We start from the raw sequence: 21062 nt of genomic DNA on the forward strand, positions 1-21062 counted from the left end.
GCTTTTGACAGTCCAGAATATCCTGCAGATTCACCTCCCCACTGAGCCACAGGCAGTGTCCTGCTGGGCACCTGCAGCAGCACGGAGCAGGGAGGCAAAATAAACCCAACTCTGTCCTGCCCCCCACACCAACGCTGCAACACATGGTGGATTTTATCCACCTTCATAAATAGAAAACCCTGGGATTGATTCCAACAGACCGAGGCAGCAGAAACTAATCATGAGTCCTGCAGGAGTGATCTATGAGCTGGATACCGCCCCCCTCAACACACCCAAACCCCTTACTGTCTCATCCTGACACACAGCAAATGCAATTATAAGATCTAATCAACTGCAACTAATGTCATTCTGAAAGTCTTCACAGCTAATGAAAACCAGGTCTTTCCCTTCTCGATTTAATTGAGATGTTTGGTTCACACACCGTGGAAAAGAAACCTTCCATAAAGCTATGTATGAATATTGCATTTACATATTCAGCCTGTCACAGTATTGGGCTCTTTTTCCTGACTGTTGGATATTACATGGTAGGAAACTATCTGTGAAGGGAAATGAACTTCAGAAAATAAATACTTTCTCATGTTGTTTCAAGGGAAATCTCCAGTCTGAATGTCATCTACAAACTACCACTTTTGTAGGCTGAACTTGGCATAAAAAAAGCACTTCCTTAACATGAATAAATCATGATCCCTAGTAAAAAAACCCTCCTCTTGCATTAAAGCAAGAATCAGAAGACAGAATTTGGCCTATAGCTTGTAAACTCAAATTTGTTGAATAACAAATGACTAAAATCCCATTTTAGCCCTTTCTCTAGTGTGTTCTTGTTGCCTGTTGGCATTGGTTTTTCTGCAGTTTAAGCATCACTAATGCTTCAAGACCCCCTGCCTCTGTGCTTTCTTGTGTTATCAATAGCATTATTTTCACAGGAAGCGCTACAATATGGGCAGCACTGCAGAGAGAAAGATAAATACATCATGCCTCCCGCAAAAAGTTTTGCTACTACCTAGAGTTACGAGCTGCCAAAGCATGATGACAGAGAAACAATGGCTGGTAGGCAGGAGAAGCAGAGCATCACATCACTTCATGCAATCAATAACCAGCTGGGCTTTGCTTCTTCCAGGTTTCTCCGCTGTGCTGACCCAAATCATTACCTCTTCCCCATAGAGCATAGTCTTGTTAAGGTTTTGAAAGAGAAGACTAAGACTGAGATTTGCTGAAAGCCTGTCAGGATGCAGGATAACTGCTCTCCAGGGACAGGAGAGACAGACAAGACAGACCAGGTAAGAACAGTCTTTCACAGTGATGTATGAGGGAAGAGCAGATAGCAATCTCAAAACCTTTGTAGGGCTAATCAGCAGGAAGCATTTCTGTGTCATTCCCACAGCAGCATGAGGAGAGTCTTCCAGCTGTGTAGATGTGACTGCAGCAGGCACTGGAGGCCTGGGCCCACATCCACAGGCACACTCACCACAAAAGCAGGTCCTGCCTCTGCTCCTGCATGGCCAGGAAGCCTCTACCTCTGATATCCTGCCTCCTCTTGGCACCTTCACCTGCCCTCTGCAGCCCACCAAACCTTGCTCTTCCTTCCACAACTACCTCCTCCTCCTCCCTTCCAAAGGCCACACCAGTGTTGCCACAGCTCCACGAGCTTCCATCAGCTCTGCACCCACCCTGAGGCTCAGTGCTTTCAGCAGAGAGCACAGCCACGCTGGCTATTCACTGAGTATTTCCCAACCTGAGCAGCCTTTTTGGTTTATCTCTTCTCCTTTGAATTATTTTTCTGTAATAATGCACCGATCAAACACCCACACAAACCCTTTATAAAACTGCCAGTCCTGATAACAACATATATTGATTACTTTGGTTATAGCCTATTAGTATCAGGATGCCCAAGTGAAAAAAGGGCATGTCAGATATACAAAGAGCAGATGTTGAGAAATATATGAAAACATTCTCTCAGAGAGAGAATGGAATGACAGGAATTAGGCAGTAGAAGAGCTCACCTAAAATGTGTTAAATAGCCTTAAGCACTATACCAGACACAAACATAAGTGATAATGAATAGTCAGCTGAAGAACATATACAGCTACAATACACATCCCACATTCCCACCCAGTAATTTCATCAGCTGCTTATTTTTTATAATTTACAATTGCACCACTGTTATAATGCCCTGTTCAGATTCCATTTTCCTGAACCAAGGAGTCTAGACTTCATCTGTTTTATTCTTTGAGAAATGTACCATGCTCAGGCCTCTTGCACCTCCTGAACATAGTTCATTTTAAAGGATAACATAATGCTATATTGGGAAAAAAGCTTTTTTTTCCTTTTTCATCACTTTGGGACACAGTTTTATTGAAAAGCAATCAGATTCTGCATAAGGAAACAGTTTTTAAGGAAACCATTTATAAGTCAAGAGAGTGACCATTAGTTATTGAAAGCTGAAACATTTACAGGTTGATTTGACGGCAGTGACAGTAAATTAATTTTTCCTTTTGTTGAAAATTTTTCTTGACTGCAATGAACACCTGGCAAACAGCCTGAAATACAAAGGTCACCTAGCTCTGCATTTACTTAGGTTTAATAACGTGCTACTTTCAGAAAAACAACCATGTTCTGCTTTTAAAGAGTCCTTTTTGAATTTTCAGCTGACTTGAAACATATGATTGCAAATGTTAGTGTGGGGCAGCTGCTAAAGTACATGCTTTGCTATGTATTTCATGAGTTATTCAACCAACAGGAGAACTGCAAGACTTAGTTCATCTGGAAGAAAGCAGAAACAACAGAAAGACTCATCGCGCCACCCCAGTTTCACAAGTATAAAAATAGCAGAAGGTGCTAACAGATATTATGTGGGTAAGAATGAGAACTAGATTGGCACTGGAGAATTTATTCTTAGAAAATCCCTCCTTTTGGAATTGTTACAGGCATGCACTGACCCAAATAGATCATGGCTCCTATCATTCCCTAGTGCATGTGAACAGATAAAATGCTGACACGCACCAAAAAGGTTTGGGGCAAAAAAAAGGCATGCACAATCTGCACAGAAACTGCCAAAAGAAGAAAAAGCAGAGCAGCTGGGACCCAACTGCTAATAGGCAAAGACAGCACTGCTGGCAAACACAGGTGAAGCGAGGTAAAGGAAAAGGCAAAATGATGTTGGCCCAAAGAGATAGAGAAAACAAGCCAGTTACCACAGGGTACCTACTGCTGTCTCAGAAGGACAGTCAATAGATACACAAGGATACACAATTTATTCCACTGGGCTGGTGCTGCCCAGTGATCAAGCCTCAGGGCCACTGACATCCCTCTGGTGCAGCTTTCTGACTTGGCTTGATTGCCCAGTGGCTGTTTAGTGGCTACACAGATAAGGCAGGACGACAGGGAGACCACAGATCAAATCCACAGTGTGTATCACCAGCTGAGCACAGCACAGCAGTAACACGTGCAGAACTACAGTTTCCTCTCCTTCCTTCCTCAGCCCTTCCACAATATTTTATTTTTCTCCCAACAAAGTCCCAGGCAGCTCTGCAGGCTGTGAGGTGTCACGCTTGTGACAGGGCATGTGGCAGTCACCTCAGTGAGGTGTTGAGATGCCCAGGCATGGCCATGTGTGAGTGGTGTCTCAGCCTCCTGTGTTTCCAGGGGTACCAGCAATGAGCCTCACAAAGGATGCAGATAACCAGCCCAGGGGGATGCCATTTAATTGCCTAAACACCGGCAGCTAGAATCACCTGAGCTGCCTAAAGGCATCCGGGATGCCTGGAGGTTTATGCAGGTATGTCCACAGAGATTAACAACCTGATGCATGAACTGCAGGAGATTTGTGTCCTTCTGGAGGGGCAGATGGAGGCCAAAGGGCACAGTTTATGGCATTTCAAACACCACTCAATGCCATCTCCTTAGGCAGATGAAACCTGCACCTGGATGAGGTCAGCAGACATGGCACAGGACCAACTCTCATGCTTCTCAAACAGCTATTAAGAAATTATGAAAAATGTATCAGGGCACCTCAAATGGCACCAGCTGCTTCTGCATGAGCAGCTGGTGAGGGCTCTGATTGCCACTGACTATAATGGGGCCTGAAGGTGCCTTGCAGACACTTGCCTAAATTTAGGAGGTTTCAGTTGCACTTGAATCTCACACCAGTAATGCCATGCTTTACTATTACACAGGCACGAACATCTTCCTCTAAAATAATTTCCTACACAAAGTTGAATGCTCTTAGCATTAAATCCTTCTCAGAAAGCCATAAGGATTTATTCAGGGATGAAACAATTTAGTCTAATATAAGAAAAACACTTCTTTCCAAGTAAAACAATGCCAGAGCATCACATTCCTTCCAGCTGGCAGGACACAAAATTAATGTCCAGACTTTCAGAAACATTCACTATCACAGACCCTATAATGTTTAATTATCTGATGGTGCTTAGGACTTTGGGTAGAAAAGAAACAAATAAAACAACACAAATCTAGTCATCATATGAATATTTAAGACCCCTCTGCTGGAGCATCAATGTGTGGGCTCATATCAACACTGTGTTTAACGTCCCTGTGCAGCTACTGAACACATGTGTAAGCATAAAATTAGCGAACAACTATCTAAAGACCTCTGTTCAGGCAAAAAAAAAAAAAGTTATTTTCCCTTTATGAACATTTTTAAACAAAGTATTCTTTTTTCCTGTAATTTTTCCTCATTAAAATTTTATGTTACTGCAAAAAGATAGAAAGCAGTCTGGCCCAATTTTGTTCCCAATTGCTCTGTATAGTAACTGGAGGCAGAATTTTGTTCTCTCTGTAGAGTTTTGTACAACTGTAGATTTCCATTTATTTAATGCAACATTAACATACAGAGATACAGAATCAAATATTAAAACTAAATTACAGGCAACACTTCTCCAATTAGCTCATATAAAAGTAGAATAAATAATTAAGCCTCTTACTATCCAGTTAAAGAGACCAGCAATGTTTCTAAAGCTACAAGAAAATGCAGAGATGTTAATAAAAATATAAAAAATATTTCTGCTGCAACAGAAAGTTTCCAGGAAACTCAAAAATTTGAAGTCCAGTCATGGACTTCTGTTGTAGGCTACTCTTGCTTTGCCTTTAATACTGGTGTACTGTTACTAATAAAATAGCTAAGTGTCCTGCAGTCAGTGCTGAGGACTAGTTACTATTTTCTGGAAGTAAGTTGCAACTGACAATGTTGCCTTCATTTGCCTTCAAAGTTAATCTGCTGAGATCGAGTCTCTTCCCAGAGTTAATCTATTACACGTCAGTAAATAAATGAGATATAAATAAAGTAGGAGCTCTGCAGAGTGTAAATCAGGCATTGCCACCATATTAAGAGGCTTATGGCAATGTTACTTAGCAGTATTTGTTTTAAAGTCTCAGCAGGCTTGTCCTGCTGAACGTTTTGTGTAAAACCATCTGCTGAACAGACAGAATCGATCTCCGAGTGTGTCCTGCTTGGTTTGTAAATTTACCTACTGTGACTAAGTACATAACTCATTATTAAAAACAGTCAGACCTGGTCTTTCCTGAGGGTAAACTAATGTTTCTCATCATCCTTAAAAAAACAGCACGCAACATGAGATAAGGAATCAGCAAGGCATTTAAATAAGAGCTGTTATTTGAAAGATTCACTCCCGTGGCCTGAATCAACATGCAAACGTGGACTCCCAATCATCTTCAGAAGATAATTATAATTCATAATTGGCACTTTAAAGCGTTTTCTCAGAGCTGTGCAAATATTGACTAATTAGCCACGCCAGAATCCTGTGGGGTGGGTAAGCAGGTACCCTAATCCTCTTTTTGTCTGAGTGAACTGCTGGGGAATAAAACCCCAACCCTCACCTGCTGCAGGGGATGAGAAGCTGGGGAGGTTTCCAGCCCCATTCCTTTCCCCCAGCCCACACTGCTCCCACCACTGACATTCTTCCTCACCTAGAGAGGGAATAAGATGAGCTCTATGCTAGCAGTGCTCTGGAAACAGTGGACAAATCTTAGTTCATTAGCTAAAGTCCTGATAAAGGTCTAGATATTCAAATGTCAAAATAAAGCCTGAGGATTTGATACAAGTACATGCAGTATTTATATGAGGATGGTAGCCTCTTTTGCAAAAGAACACTTAAACTATGATGTACTGCACAATTATGGCTTACTCCTGGAAATAAAACATTAAAATGATACCTCTAACTAAATAGTAGGAAAAGAGCTCTATAGGTATGGAATAAGACACCTCTTTACTTAAAATTCAGAGAAATATTATTATTCAATGCGTGTCCAAGACTAGGCTGAAGAAAGTGTGGTGTCCTGTAAGAGCCTTCAAGAGGCTCTGCCTTCACCACGCAATAAAATGCACCAGGCAAACAACATCTTCAAGACAGGTCTAAAAATGGACTGAAGATCCTTGGAGGCCACAGCAGCTAGAAATGAATACTGAATACATCCTCCATTAAATCCAGCTCTTTATTTAAATTGCCTGTAGGAAAGCAACAATTAGGCATTAGTGTCTCAGGTTTTCTGATTTAAACCAGCAAACACTAATGATGGCTTTATTCTAGAGCTTTGTTACCAATCACCACATTCAGGGGCACACACAGGTCTTTTCCAAATAACTGTATTATTACAAGCTTAGAATGTACACAAGATATGCAACAAGAACCATTGGTGTAATCCAGCTTTGTCTATTGAAATAATTGGTCATATGTTGTGTCTAATTTCAGCTACAATCTCTTTAGGGCAAAGACTGTGTCCCTGTGGTTTTGTAAAGCCTCATTCACAGTTATAATGGTGTATAAATTAAATAAATAATGAGAAATTATGAACTGTGGGAATTTATTCTGCATTTATCAGGAATTCACAAGTGAGGATTTACATATTTTTTAAATGGGTTTTTTTAAAGATCTTCCAGAGATCTGGTTCTCTCCTCTGCTTTAGAAATTGAGAGATGCCTTTCAACCGCAGCATCTATTTAGGTAGGAATAATAACAGGAAAAACCAGGTTAGTGTGGTGAGTGGTTGAATAATAAATTCAGGGTTATTCCACTCTGAAGCTAATTCTTCTGCATGGTTCATGTATAACAGCTTCTGAAACAAGTAGGTTTTCATCCATGGTAAAGAGCATTAAGATGATGGTATTTTAACTGCATTAATTATCTAGTCTGAGCAAGACTAGACAAAAAAAATAGCAGGAATAGATCAGAACTGGATGCATTAGTGAGCAAAACTTATTTTAAAATAATGCCCAAACCAGTAGAGTACAGGTTAGGTGGCTTGGACTGCAATATGATAAAAAAGGCTTCTGTGCTCAGAAGGTTTGGAGAATCATGAAACAGTTCAACAAAAAATAATATTTTATACATATGTCACTCCTAGCCACTCATCCCACAGGAGTCCACTAAATGCTGGAGCAGAAGCTGAGGGATCATGGCCACAGCAGGAAACACACTCTGGACAGCAACAAGCCAGTCTTAAGCCAAAGCAAGTCAATGCTAAAGCTCTGTATGCTGTACCATTGTGTGTGTGTGTCTGTGTGCGTGCATGCACGCATTTTTTTTCCTTTTCAGGGGGAAGACAAGGGGGAAAAAGAAAGAATTATCTCAATAACGAAGTATATTCATGCAAAGAAGCATTCAGCTTGCTCTGAGGATCCAATGAACAGCTCAAAGGACCTCAGGAGCAAGCTGGGCTCCCACACCTGGACCTGGCAAGTTAGTGGGAACACAGGGTGACTTGGGTCTGTAAAAATAACAGACAAACACTGAAGTGAGTGCCTATTTCCAGCTGCCCCAGTAGGTAAAACACAGCAATAAAGTAAAATAAGTCAGGTGTGTTATTAGAAATGTTAACTGTCCTGGCTGGCCTTTTGCCCTTAAAGACCCACAACTTCACGAGCCTGTAAGGTGAGAGGTCTGGTCCCCACAGTCTGAGCGTGTAATTACAGATGAACATGTCCCATCCTTCAAGATGCCAATCCAAACTCATCAAATGCTTCATTTTTCTCATTTTTCTTTTTGGTTAACAGAAATAGAACCTGCAAAGGGAACAACAGCATGTGAAGACACCTCTGCACTAAGATGGAAAATGAAGTGATTTGCACAGAGTTAATAATATGCCCTAAAATGGCCATTCACCCTCAAAAGACATTAGCATGTAATAGCAGCTGCTTATCCTCTGAGTGCAGATGAATATTGGAAAGAGGTGCTGAGAGGCTTTGTCCTAGAATTACATGTCACTGGTTTAAACATGATGTGTGGAAATTATTTTAATTGCTCATATTAGTCCAGGGCTGAAATGGTCTGGTATTGTTAGGAGTGGTGCAAATGTCTTTCTCTGGTCAGGGTGTTGTTTGAGAAGAACATGTACATACTTGAATGTCTGAAAATCCTCACCACAACATGAAACTAAAGAACAAAAAAAATCACCCCAATAAAATACCTTGAATGATAGTTTTTGACTGTCTTACACATAAAGATCCAATTTCTTGCAAGTATGAACACAGAAAGAGCAGGAACTATTATTTTTGAGATAAATGTTACAGTTCAAATGTCACAGACTATATTACAGACATTCACAACTGGCTCTGAGATTTAGGGAAAAAACCCAACTTACACTATTGTATGAAGGTTGCCAATGATCACAGTGCTAATGACCATGAGAGAAATATGAGTTGTTTTTTTTTAAAGCATCATTATCTAGTGGCCTTGAGTGCTAATCAAAACAAGGACTATAATGCCTGCTTTAATGGGGTTTGTCTCAGTAATGCTCCTAAATGGAATAAATGATATTAAATCCAGACAAGCTACAAAGAGAGACAAATGGCAAAACAATACACTGAAAACTTAAAGATTCTTTTAATCTGTTATTAACTGGGTTACCATCCATGACAGTCATAGCTAACTGTGGTTTTGTAATCCATTTGCTGAATTGTACAACTGAAATAGAAATGCTGTCCTTCTGTTTAAAACAACAGACTAAATAAGGCCCAAATCAACACACAAAATGGCTTGGCAAAGACTATACTAGAACAGGCTGCATGTCTATTTTCTTTAAAATTCAGGAAAGCAGCTCCTCTGGAGTTTTTTCTCGAAGTGGAGGAATCAGACCCCACTGAGTTAGAGGTAATGCTGCACATAAGCTGAGCATCTGTGCACCACAAGAAGGATGCCCTGGGAAGACAAAGGGTCCCACAGCCTCCCTCACTGACCAGTGCAGCAGGGACAGACACTGATACCCATAGGCTTTGGGTCATCCTCCTAATGGTGACAGGAAGAGGCACTGAATGCCAGGAAGATGAAGTAATCATCATCCTCCTCCACCTTGTTCCTTTGGCCTTGCTCATCCCTCCTCTGCATATGCGGACCAAATGCAGACATGCTGAATTTCTTCAGCTTGATAGCTCAGAGGATCAGTTATATTTGAGTTCTTCAAAAGCAAGTAAATTCCTATCATGCATCTGTATTTCTCCCCCTGTGATGGGAGGATGTGTGGCAGCTGAGGGGGAATGCAGGCTACAGCATTTTGAGCAGATCTTTCAGGAAGAGGTGACGATTTACTGATTTACGACAGCCAAGGTATAAAGGCAGTGACACTTTTATGTTCGTTTACATGCAAGAGTGAAATATTTCCAGGGGGTCCAGTTTTAAAAGGATGGATTAGCTCTTTGTTTGTGGTGTACATAAGTAGGATCATGCATCTTATCTTGAATACATTTTCAATAAAGATCTTTATAAACTGAAGCTGTAGCTTATGAAACATAAAATTCATTCTGTAATTAGTGTGTTCCCCCCAGTATTACAGAGAAAAAATTCCTATGGTTTTATTGCTTTTGTAAAATGCTTGTTCTCCAGCTCTGAAGGGACTGCCAAAGGTCAGAGGTGTTGCATATACATGATTTATGAAGTCCTCTGGGATGAGATGTGCTGTGTAAATATAAAATATTATTACAGCATACTCTCATTAATTCATGTACACTGAAATGGAATTGGCTGTGCCATGAGAAAAACTAAGAACCCAAGTCAGTCTGATGACAGCAGATTGTCCAAGGCTACTGACAGTCCAAACAGCACAAGGATAAATTAATTTCACAGATATATTTACCTAATGCTGAAAGTTACTGCTATTCATCTGGAACTGGTCATATGTAGATATGAATGTGAAGATTGTTACATAGAAACGACTGAACAGGCAAAGATCATGGTCTGCTCTGTACTATGATGAAAAAGGGGCTTCTGACAATGCTGTAGGCACAGGAGCAGCCCATGTAGCCCATCTACCTTTTGCAGAAACTCCACCTGACACAAGTCTGTTCTCAAGTGTAAATCATGCCAGAGATACTTGGGATGCCGTGGTCCTCACATGCTTTGTGAAGTCACACTCAGATGGCACTTTCAGCCTCAAAATATGCATCCTTTTAACCCCTGCCTTTGATGGAGGCTTCCAAGTTTCTCTTGCAGATTTGAACCTTGTGATTTGTTCACCTCCAGCTATATCTATCCATAGAGGCTTCCTAAAACAACAGTCTCTCAGAGAACTGGGGTGGAATGAGCTGAACTGGACTAGCAGTCCCATTCCCTCTCAGGGAAGCATAAATTACACTCTCAACCCGCTTTTTGGGATTGATTCCAATTCTCTTTTTCTTCTGTCCACAATAGTCTATACTTAACACTGCAATAAATAATCAGTTTGAAGTAGATTTCAAAATATTTTAACAGCTGGAGCAATGACATTCTTACTTGACTTTACTGTAAATGGAAAAATTCCCATTCCCCCCCTCAAAGACAGAGATTGCAAATCATATTCTGAATTATTTTCAAAACCTTGGCCAAAAGATATCATCAGCACAGCCTGTTCCTCTTCAGATTATTATTCCCACTCTCACAGATTCTTTTATCTAACTCTCTTCTGCCCCAAAGTTTACAATCTCCTTCCAAAAATTTCTCAGCTGCACTTCCCGTCTCTTAAATTCCCTCTCTCTCATCAGCTTTCAAATAATGTGACTTACTTTTAGAAAAATGATGCTGTGAATTTAGCACTACAGAGTAATCTGTTTCTACATTTTTCCCTGTGCTAAAACACAGAATCTAATATTAAATCCTTTTTTTTTTTCAAAGGCACAATGCAGCTTCTTTAGCAAAAGTATATGAACTTCCTGCTCATAAAGGAAAAAAAAATTAAGTTCTTACTTTTGACTGTTTTAATGCTTTCCCATGAAAATTGATACATCAGTCTGGGAGATAAAGGAAATTTAGATTATCTGTATTCAAGAGAATAATTAAAAGAAGTTATTGCACAAAATGATTAGATTTTCTAGCAACACAAGTCTGATTCTGTGATAATGTTAAAGTTATTTTCATCTACGCAGAACACTTCTCATCCACACAATAGGGGCTCTTAATTTCCTCTGCACTGAAAAAAAAGCCATTGTATTTTCTCTTCACTGGTGAAGTTTAATATTCAATTTCTTCTACTTTCTTTAGATAATTAAATAGATAGATTTGCTCATTTGGCTATAGCTAAACTGCTGTAGTAGTGGCAGACAATGACACTTTTAAGGCTACGCTATACATGATTAATCTTTGCTCCAACTGAGAGCATTTATCATCTGGGGGCTACTCTTCCTGTTTGTCTTTTCCTTGTGTTTTCAGTTCTCCTTTCCTATCAAGGAGAACAACAAAAATCATTATGGGTTTTTAACCTAAGGAATGACATTTTTAGCTCTGAGGCCTATGTGTAAATGTAAATTTCCAGCTGTTAGAACAAAGAAATACCAAATGTGAGGCAGATGTTAATGCATTATCCATTGTTGATAATACAAGCAAAAATCAACCTTGAAAAATCCCTCAGCTATTCCAGTAATGAAAGCTTACTCGCTTGGGTATTTTCATGTACCTGTGCCTTCAGAAATAAGATCTAACCAGTTTCTTGCAATCCATGGAGTCTAGACAAATCCTCTGTGTTGTTTCTTCCTCTTCTAATATTAACAATTCAAGGGCTAGAATACAGAGCCAATGAAATCATCTCCAGATGTTTCTTCTGCTTAGCGAATACCCAAAGACCATTTACTGCACAATGAAGTCAAGTGGAATCTGGGAGGATTCTGGATCCTACACTGTTTTTCAGGACCACACTCAGTACCAAAAGTTAAACCACGTGTTTGGTTTCTGTCAAGCACCACTTGATCGTTAAGTCTTCACGCACTTATGAAGCCAGTTTAGGCAGAACTCATGAGCAACCACTCTGAGCTCCCTAAGAACTCTGCTTTTCTTTGAATCCACTGGCTGAAAAATCACAGCACACCTGTGAATGCAGTAAGGTGCTTCTTGCTGAACCTAGTATATCTGTTGCTTCTACCATCTTCTAACCCTTGAAAACTTCAGAACTGACTGTCCTGGCACGGTGAACACAACTCATAGTCAGTGGCATGGAAGAGCATGGACATTCAGAGCATACTTACAAGTTTAGGTTTCCCTCCAGAGATTCTCCAGCCTTTGTTTAGCCCTCACCATAGCACATCTCTCATTATCTTATATCTCTCATCTCCCATCATCCTCCCCATAAACTTGGATCCCCATGAATCCTGAAAAGTCCTTCATTCTAGCATTAATACAGCAGCAACTTCCGAATGCCTTGTGTCAGGCACATTTGTGTTTGTAATTCCTTTCACACCAGGCAATTCATTAAGGGCTCTGTTTTGATTATCAAAATGTGTGAACACAATTTTGTATCTCATCTATACAGGGTCACTCTTATGTCAGCTCATTTCTGACTGTGACAGTCTTTTCCCATCCTAAAGGCAAAACAGTGTTTACATTTGGCTAGTTAAAATATTTACATTACACATTCAAATGATGCATTTTCCCAGTGACAGGGCTCTCCCTGGTATTTCCTCCTGTACCTACTATGCAGCGGAAATGATTAAGAAGAGTATTCTGTGTGTCTCTAAACAAGCAGATTAAGGAAACATGCAGCACAGCTGTACTATACTAACACTGCTGGACTTTGTAACATGCATGCAGGCTGTGTGAACTGCCTAGCATGAAAGCCTGTCTTTTAGGAGCCCAAAGCAGAAGAGTTCCACATTTCCTCAACAATTTATTTCAAACAGATTCTTCATTTATTGACAAATTATTTGGTCACTCAGTGTATGAGGTAGAGTAAAACACAGGGCCTGGGAGAGGAGGTGAGAATGGCTCTGTCTGTTGATCGTCAGTCTGCCTGTGGATAAAAGCCTCGAGTGCACTGCAGGGGAATAGACACGATGGGGACTGCCACCCAGACAGAGAAGAGTGTAGAAGAAAAGGTGACACTAAAGCTGGCAGGGGAAGGCCATGAAGTGACAGTATTTCTGGCAATCAGAAAACACCCTGCACACTCCTGTTTTAATGTGACATTACCAAGTTGAATAAAACCCTGCTGGTGATGCTGCACCAAGAGGTCCTCCAGACACACAGCATGAGCCTCTCCCCAAAGGGACAGTTTGAGGTTAGCAGGAGAGAAACCGAAATTCAACACCATTTAAGACATATCTACACTGTAAACCACTGGTTTTGTTCATTTATTTCCTACTACCAAATAAAGGAGAACCATATGCAAGTCTCTCTGGGAAGAAATCAGATAGAGTGGAGCAGACAGACACTTCGTAGCAATGCAAGATTAATTAAAGAACACGCCTAAAGTGTATGCCTTACCTTATAACATCACCCACACAGGTCTTCATACAGGCTTTCCCAGTGAGGAAGCAAAAGCTTCTGGGCTGAAAAAAAGATGAAGCGCTGGTTAAAACATTATCTTAAAACCCCTGCCTGTGCTTATATCCATCCCAAACTCTGCTGCATCTTTTTTGTTTACAGAAACATATACAATAGACTGAAGTTTACTTTGTAAGCAAAAGCTATTTATCTTAAATTGACCCTGCCCATTTAATGTCATATACTCTGAAGGAAATGAGTTATAAAAGTCTCTGTATAAGGGAGGCACGCAACATCTAGCAAACACTCTTTTGTCTGGGATATGTATTTATTCCACTTTTTTAAACTAACAGCAAATGAAACTTTGTTTGCCAGTTAAAACCAATCAGTAAAAGAAAAGTAACAGGGTCTACACCACGATAAGGCGGTGTATTCAAAATAATGAAGAACCAATTTTGATTTAACCTAAAAGCCAGTGTGGAGGGAGTGAGCAGGCTCATAATCTGCCTGCTTGGTGCCCAATCAGCCCCAACGCCAAGGGGCGTGTAGGGATTAATGGGCAGGACACTCCTGCAGAAAGGGGATGCTAGAAATCCCTGGGCTGAGGGGGCCAGGATAAACACAGATTCTGCATTTTGAGCCAGCAGCCAGCAGTCTCAGTTTTAATTCAGTGCTTTGAAACGTGATTTCCTTTGGCCAGCCTCGGGAATACAGAATTTGCAGCTCCCAGCCTTTGGCTGGCCAGCTCACAAAGCCCTGTCGTTTTTGGCAGAGGAACGTCCAGGATGATGGGCAGCGGCTGCCGCTGTCACTAGCAGGATGTTTTCTGGAGTTTCTCCTACAAGGCAATGTGTTTATTCTTTGAAACAGTTGCTCCCTAAAGATTAAAACTGAACAGAAGCACAAAAGCAGCGTGTGTCCTCTGGGGCTGCTACATGCCATTGGGCAAATAGGAGGTACAAGCTGTGTTCTCCCAAATGGCACAGAACGAACGGCACAGCACTGGCAGAACTGAGTAAAGTTCTGCAGCAGACAAACTGCACTCTCCTCATTTTAACCTCTTCTTAGGAAAAAACCTTTCAAACACCATTTGTGTTATTAAAAGCTCCAGATTTAGAGTTGTGTGGGGAGTCTTCAATGCAGCTGAGCCCGTTCACCCCAAAAGCATGTCAACCCGGGCACAAAAAATGAGCAACAGCTACAAGCCTTGTGCTTTTAAGACCATGTTTGTTATCATCCTCAAAAAGCAGTACACACTTTCAAAAACAGCCTTAACAACCACAAAGAACAGACAGCAATATGAACAGGAAACACTTGGACAAAATATATCTTTACTTAGAAACTTAAAAAATAGCCATTTAAAAACCACTAAAATAGGATTGAAGTACTAAGAGCGCATGAGAAATACTGGCACAACAATGAAAAATCTGTTTGGCACAGTCTATGTAATCACAGTTATTGCAAGGTGGCTAGACAAATAAATGCAACAATGATTTTTCTTTCTGCTGAGGTATGTGCAACAAATGTTATTTTTTTTTTGCCACTCTACAGGATGCATTGTACTCCAGGGAGTACCTTGAGGAGTGAGGCTGTCTCTGCTAATAAGAAGTATTTACCTTGCCTAATGGCTATATATCTATGTATTTCTAATCGCAGAATTAATTTAATATTGCACATAAATAGTAAATTTTGGCTTAAAAAGTAAGATGGAGAAGGAAATTGAATAGTCTTCCTCTGATGGGAACACATACAGATTTTCTTATTACTGGTAATGCAAACTAAGCCCACATAGAGGGGAACAGACAAACTTCAATGACCCTCAGCACGATGCCACCATGAAGCTTTATTCTCCTGCGGAGCACAGAGGACTTCATAACTTTCCTCCCTGTTGTATCACTCTTATTTTAATAAACAACCAAACGGCAGCAACAGCCACTATCTTACGCTACTCTAAAGACAAAAATATTACCTTTGATTAACAAGGACTCCTCATCCTAGACCCAATTTGCACTGTGCAGAAGATAGCAGGAGAAGCTGTTTCAAACCCGCCCCGGGGGTTAATGCAGCTCTGGGAGTTCCTCAGCCGCGTCCCCGGCCGCTCACCGATTCCGTATGCAGGGCGCAGATCCCACCTTCTGCGGCTGCCAGGCGGGCACAGCCTGCGAACAATGCCGCCTCTGTCAGCCCGCACAGGGGCACAAAGACACGCTCATCCGCAGCCCCTCTCCTTTCTTCTTCTTGGAGTGCGGGGTGATGAGAAGGAGCGGGAGAGAAACGCTTACGTGTTTATGATAAGCCAAGCTCAGCTGTGTCCGGGATCGAGACCGTGTCAGGGCACCCGGGCGCCTGGAGAGGAGATGGAATCTGCACTGGCAACAGCACTCCCTGCCTCGCTTCACACATTTTTGTTTCGGATCCGTGGGTGGCTGCATGAGCAAGCAGCCGGAATAGGGGAGGGGTTAGACAAAATGCAATTTAGGATTTGGAAGCCTCGTCTGCCTTTTCGAGAGGAGGAGGAAGAGGCGAAATCGCAGTGCGGTGGCAGAGCAGCGCGCCCTTGCCACCCCGCCTGCTGCCACCTGCCTCTCCAAACTTCCCGGGCCAGCGCCTCTCCCTGCCTGGGCGTGATCCCGGGGACACAGCACAGAGCCAGCAGCTGCTCTCGACCCCCGGTAACCACACTCGAGAGCCCCTGAGCACGCTGGCTGCTCAGTTTAATTTTCAAGGAGGGACGATGCTTCATGATCTTCATGAGCAACTAGAGGAGGAAACAATAAAGGACATCCTCAGCAGATGTTTACAGCTGTCACTAGGCAGAGGAGGAGACAGCACCAGCTTAAATCTCAGTTTTCAAAGCTTTCCTTGGAAATCCAAGAGGCAAAGCCAAAAGCCCTTTTTAACGTCAGATGTCCATAGTTTTCTTGTTTTGAAAGGACTATCATGTGCATGTATTTCATGCAACTTCATCTTTGTTTTCCTTCCTATGAGAAAATGACAAGCAATGTCTGGCTCAAGATGAGACAGTGATGATTCCTGCTGAAACCAATTAGAGTATTACAGTTTAACTCAAATATTCCCAAGCTAAGCTCTACGATAGATGTAAGATGTTGCAACGTTCCTCCACATTAATTATAGCTAAAATCTTCAAACATTGCAAGTGAATGGAACAGCAAGCAACTTTATGTTTTCTTCTTGAAGTAAATACCAAGGGACACAGAGCTCTTGGGTGCAGCACAGCTATGAACTCATTCCAGTCCCTGATGAACCATTGCAGCCTTACAGTATTTTCCCATGCAATTAGTATTAATTGGTGACTTGCTGGCAATCTCCCAGGGGCCCTATCTCACCCTTTTAGCCAGTCCTACCAGATCAATCAGCCTTGAGATGATCATCAGGGCTAGGCAGCCATCCTGCTGCCCCACCTCTCAAGTGCTCTTACATTTTTGGGGACTTCAGCAAGGGTTATCAAAGATACGCCTCTTCCAAATTAATGTATTTGAGTTTGTAAGGTCAGACAGCAAAGTTGGAGGATGACTTCTAGAGGGAATTTATAAGCACTTATTTTTAAAAATATGTTGTTTCAAAGCATTTCACTGAAGCTAAACTCCAAAATAATTTTCAGGAGAACTGAGCAGCCCTGCTCAATTCAGTGTCTGGATAGTAACATACCTGCAAAACTCTGCATCTTGTACTCAAAATTAAGCTGATACAGGCCAGCTGTAAATGAGCAATAATCTCTTCTAGTTTTATTATTTACTAGCAATTCTTAAGGATTTCCTTTTATGTATTAGTAAGATAAAATTTGTCTTAAGAATCTTGTCAAAAGGATTTAAGCAGGTTCAAAAGTGCTTTATAATAGCAGAGCCCCACAACTCCATGACAATAAATAAAATCAAATGTTCTTTGACTGAACAATGCAAACATCTAGAACATATTTCAGAGTAGCTTCCAGCACAAATCTCTTTTTGCAGAATTACATAAGTAATCTCAAACCTTTAAAAACTGGTGCTGAGGTGGTTATTCAAAGTCAAAAGGATGCCTGAAAAGAGAACTGTGCAGGGGTAAGCCTACACACACCACTCAAGATCTAGTAAGGAATGCAACATCTAATGGTAAAATACATTAGGAAACGGCCAGAGGCCAAAAGAACTACTTCAACTAGAACAGGTCAAGTATAACCAAGAGCAATGTCCAACAGGCCAACTTTATTCCTTCTCCTTTTTCTGCTTCTCCTAAGTTTCCAGTCCATGTAAATCAGTGGTCCTCAGTGTTACTCTTCTCATATCACTTTTGTCTGTTACTGTACAACATCTAGAAACCACAACATAACATAAATAGGTGCCTAAAAATGGTGTATTTTGGCTTGGAGGTAGTTAAGAACACTAAAGATGGTTATTTCTCTTGGAAATCTTGAGTCTGGAGTGGAAGAGCCTGCCTGCGCCATCTCATTTCTGCTCTAAGAAGTCTTACCTTTAGATTTTACTTAAGAGATCATGTACCTAGCGTACATAAATGTGAAAGCTAAAACCCAGTCTTTACACTGGTCGACAGATGTAGAGAGATTTATCACTTACATAAAAGTTGCTTATATGACATGGTTTATTGATTTTTTTCTTTGGAGTTACTTCTCTTTCTGAATCTTTGTGATCCTACTTGGTTTTCATATTTTAAAGACCTTACTGTCTATTTTTTCCCACATCTATGGCAAGTAAAGATCCAGATATTATTTGTCAGGGCTCCATGAAAAATGAATACTTTCAGACTATTCTCACAAATACTTTAAAAGTGCAGAAGAAAACCTCACTGTCACTGGTGTAATTTCCCAGCAATTCCATTAACTTGCAGTATCTTTGGATGTACACCATCAATCTGAGATAGCCCTCACCTCTTTCTCACACATCCTTAGCTCTCAAAGTGTATGAAGCCACAAGGATATTACTCAGAGCAGCTTAGGTGGCAGAAGAATTCTGACATTCAGTGGAGGGATGGATGAAGGAACAGCAGAATAAAAGTTTCAGATAACTTCTCCATAAAATCATGCAAGAGGAGGTAGCACAGCACACAGGCAGGGACAGGAAGGTGCCATATGTGTCTTTGGAGGTGTAGAAAAACTATTAGGTTTCTTAGTATGATGCTATTCTGAAAAATCTGGTTTGCCTACAGGATTTTAAAACACACACGTGTTCAGACTCCCACTTTACATTTACAACTGAGAGAAAGAGGGACTCAACATTCAGTTTTCTGAAAACAGAAGGCCAAGAGATTCTTTCTTCAAAGACATATGCCAAGACTTAGTCACTGCCACTCTAATATCCTGATAGCAAATTCAATCTTTACAAATACAAAGCAAACATCTTTAAATAAATTATGAACATCTTTGGCCATACAGATAAGACTTACACTTGTAAATTACTTCTCTAAATAGGTGTTATATCAAATCTCCAATGAGTCCAGGATAGATGTGTTCAGCCTACATTAGGTGATAATGAAACCTGAACCCGAGAGATCTTAGTTAAATTTGTATTAGCTGTTGATGAAAACCAATTTGACAACACTGCTTATTCCAGACTTCCCTCAATTACAGTTTTTCCAGTCAAACCTGTCACTGCTATTCCTTCTTTCCAAGAGCATTACTTTCGGTGACGATTTTATTTGTAGTGTTACGTGGCATTGGTACATGCACCTCACCAGGCCCTTCTGCTTGCCTGAGACAAATGCTGGGTCATACCAGCTCCTCTCCATCTATGGGGAACTAAACACAAAATTACATTTAACCAAGCATCACCTCTGGCTCTGGCTGGGAGCCTGTGAGAGCTGAGAAGTGTGTCTCTCCTGCACATGCTGAAGACAAATACACACCAGACTGCCTCCACTGCTAAGAGGTCTGTATTTCATTTTGAGCTATTGATCAAACTGAAGTATTTTACTTGGACACAGATCATTTGGGTCTGCACTCTCTTCTCAGCTAAAAGCTCTTTAACTCTTGACTAACTCAGGTCATGTGGATTTTCAGTTTGGCATAACTTGCCTGTGTCCAAAGCCCCTTCTCAGAGCAATCAAGTCAAAGCCTTACAAAGATCTACAATGCCTACCAAATCTAAGTCTAATGTCCCATACGACAAAAATGCAAATAATTTTCTTAAATAATTTTTCTTATGAAAGTTGATTTTCAACATTACAGAACTTACAAAATACTATACATCCAGCAAAGTATTTAAGAATAACTAATGTAATTTGCAAATTTATTTCTTACCTGTCTCATAAGCGTTGACATTGGAACTGAAACTTTCACCTCATCTGAGGTGAAAGCATTTGAGCATGGCTCTTCAGTTTCCATTTGTAGTAATCAGAATTTCCAACTGTTTTTTCACCATTTGATAGATTTGGCCTTGTTTCCTCCAAACAAGCCCAAATGTATTCAATCCGTCACAGTCAAGGCTAAATACTTACATATGGCTTCCTAATGTTACTCATTAGGACATAGATGGCTACAAATGTGCTTCCTTCGACTTCAGCTGTCTTTTATTCTTCCCTGCAGCTTGCTCATTTTTGTTAAAAAGGAAGAAAGGAATCGAATTACTACGTTCTCATTTTCCACTCTTCCTAATTTTCAAATTTATGCCATTTATAAGGCTCAACTATTCTATGACAGGAGTTTTTTACACCATTTAACAGGACCAAAATATTGAAGGAACAGAGATTTTTTTTGTTGTTGTTTGTTTAATCCTTTCCTGTATCCACCCACTTTTCCTATTTTCCACTCTTTAATTAAATTTCAGGTCAAAGATCTTTCTGACTCAAGAGATCCAAATGTTTTCAGATTTGGCTAAAAAACTGTGCAAATCCATTATCCTATACTGTCATATTTAACCAGGAAAAACTCACCTGAATTATTTGAATACATGGACAAGACCTGATTATCTAAATCCACCTGCTAAACTAATGCACAAGGGAATACATATTTTTTTTAAAAAATGTCAAATATGATTAGAGTACACACAAAATAATTGATCAGACTATAAGATACCAGTGGGCAGAGGTTCTGGAAATGGAAGTGACACCACTCTAATCAGGAAAACAGCCACCAGAAAATATAAATCTATTTATGAGGATTTAATTTTGAGCTAAGTTCAAGAGACAAAAAATTACATCCTCCTGTTATTTGTTGACAAGCTGCGATAGAGAAGGTTTGTCACTACTTCATCACCATCCATGACTGCTCTGCATCTTGCAATCCAATGGCTGACTTGCATTTCTGACTCCTGATCCTGTCAGACCCGTTTGAATTATCCCAGTTTTTTTGCCATGAGTGGTGGCATCCTACTCAGCAAAAGCACACCAGATAAAACTGTTTGTGCTCAGGAAATTGCA

At 40.6% G+C, this 21062-nt stretch overlaps 1 protein-coding gene across 7 annotated transcripts in view; it reads right to left on the reverse strand.

The window, feature by feature from the left end:
• The window catches only part of PAG1 (phosphoprotein membrane anchor with glycosphingolipid microdomains 1), a 111299-nt gene that overhangs the window by 33763 nt on the left and 56474 nt on the right, over positions 1 to 21062 (reverse strand). For 4 of the 7 annotated variants that reach the window (XM_015618758.3, XM_015618750.3, XM_015618755.3 and 1 more), the window contains exon 3: positions 13692 to 13756. The gene's annotated coding sequence lies outside the window, so the exon portion shown is untranslated. Of the gene's footprint in view, positions 1 to 13691; positions 13757 to 15660; positions 16243 to 21062 lie in introns of those variants that run through there. The other 3 variants (XM_015618754.3, XM_015618756.3, XM_015618757.3) reach the window with 3 other exon arrangements.

This window comes from Parus major, chromosome 2 (assembly GCF_001522545.3).
Source record: "Parus major isolate Abel chromosome 2, Parus_major1.1, whole genome shotgun sequence".
In the NCBI taxonomy this organism is placed as follows: Eukaryota; Metazoa; Chordata; class Aves; order Passeriformes; family Paridae; genus Parus; species Parus major.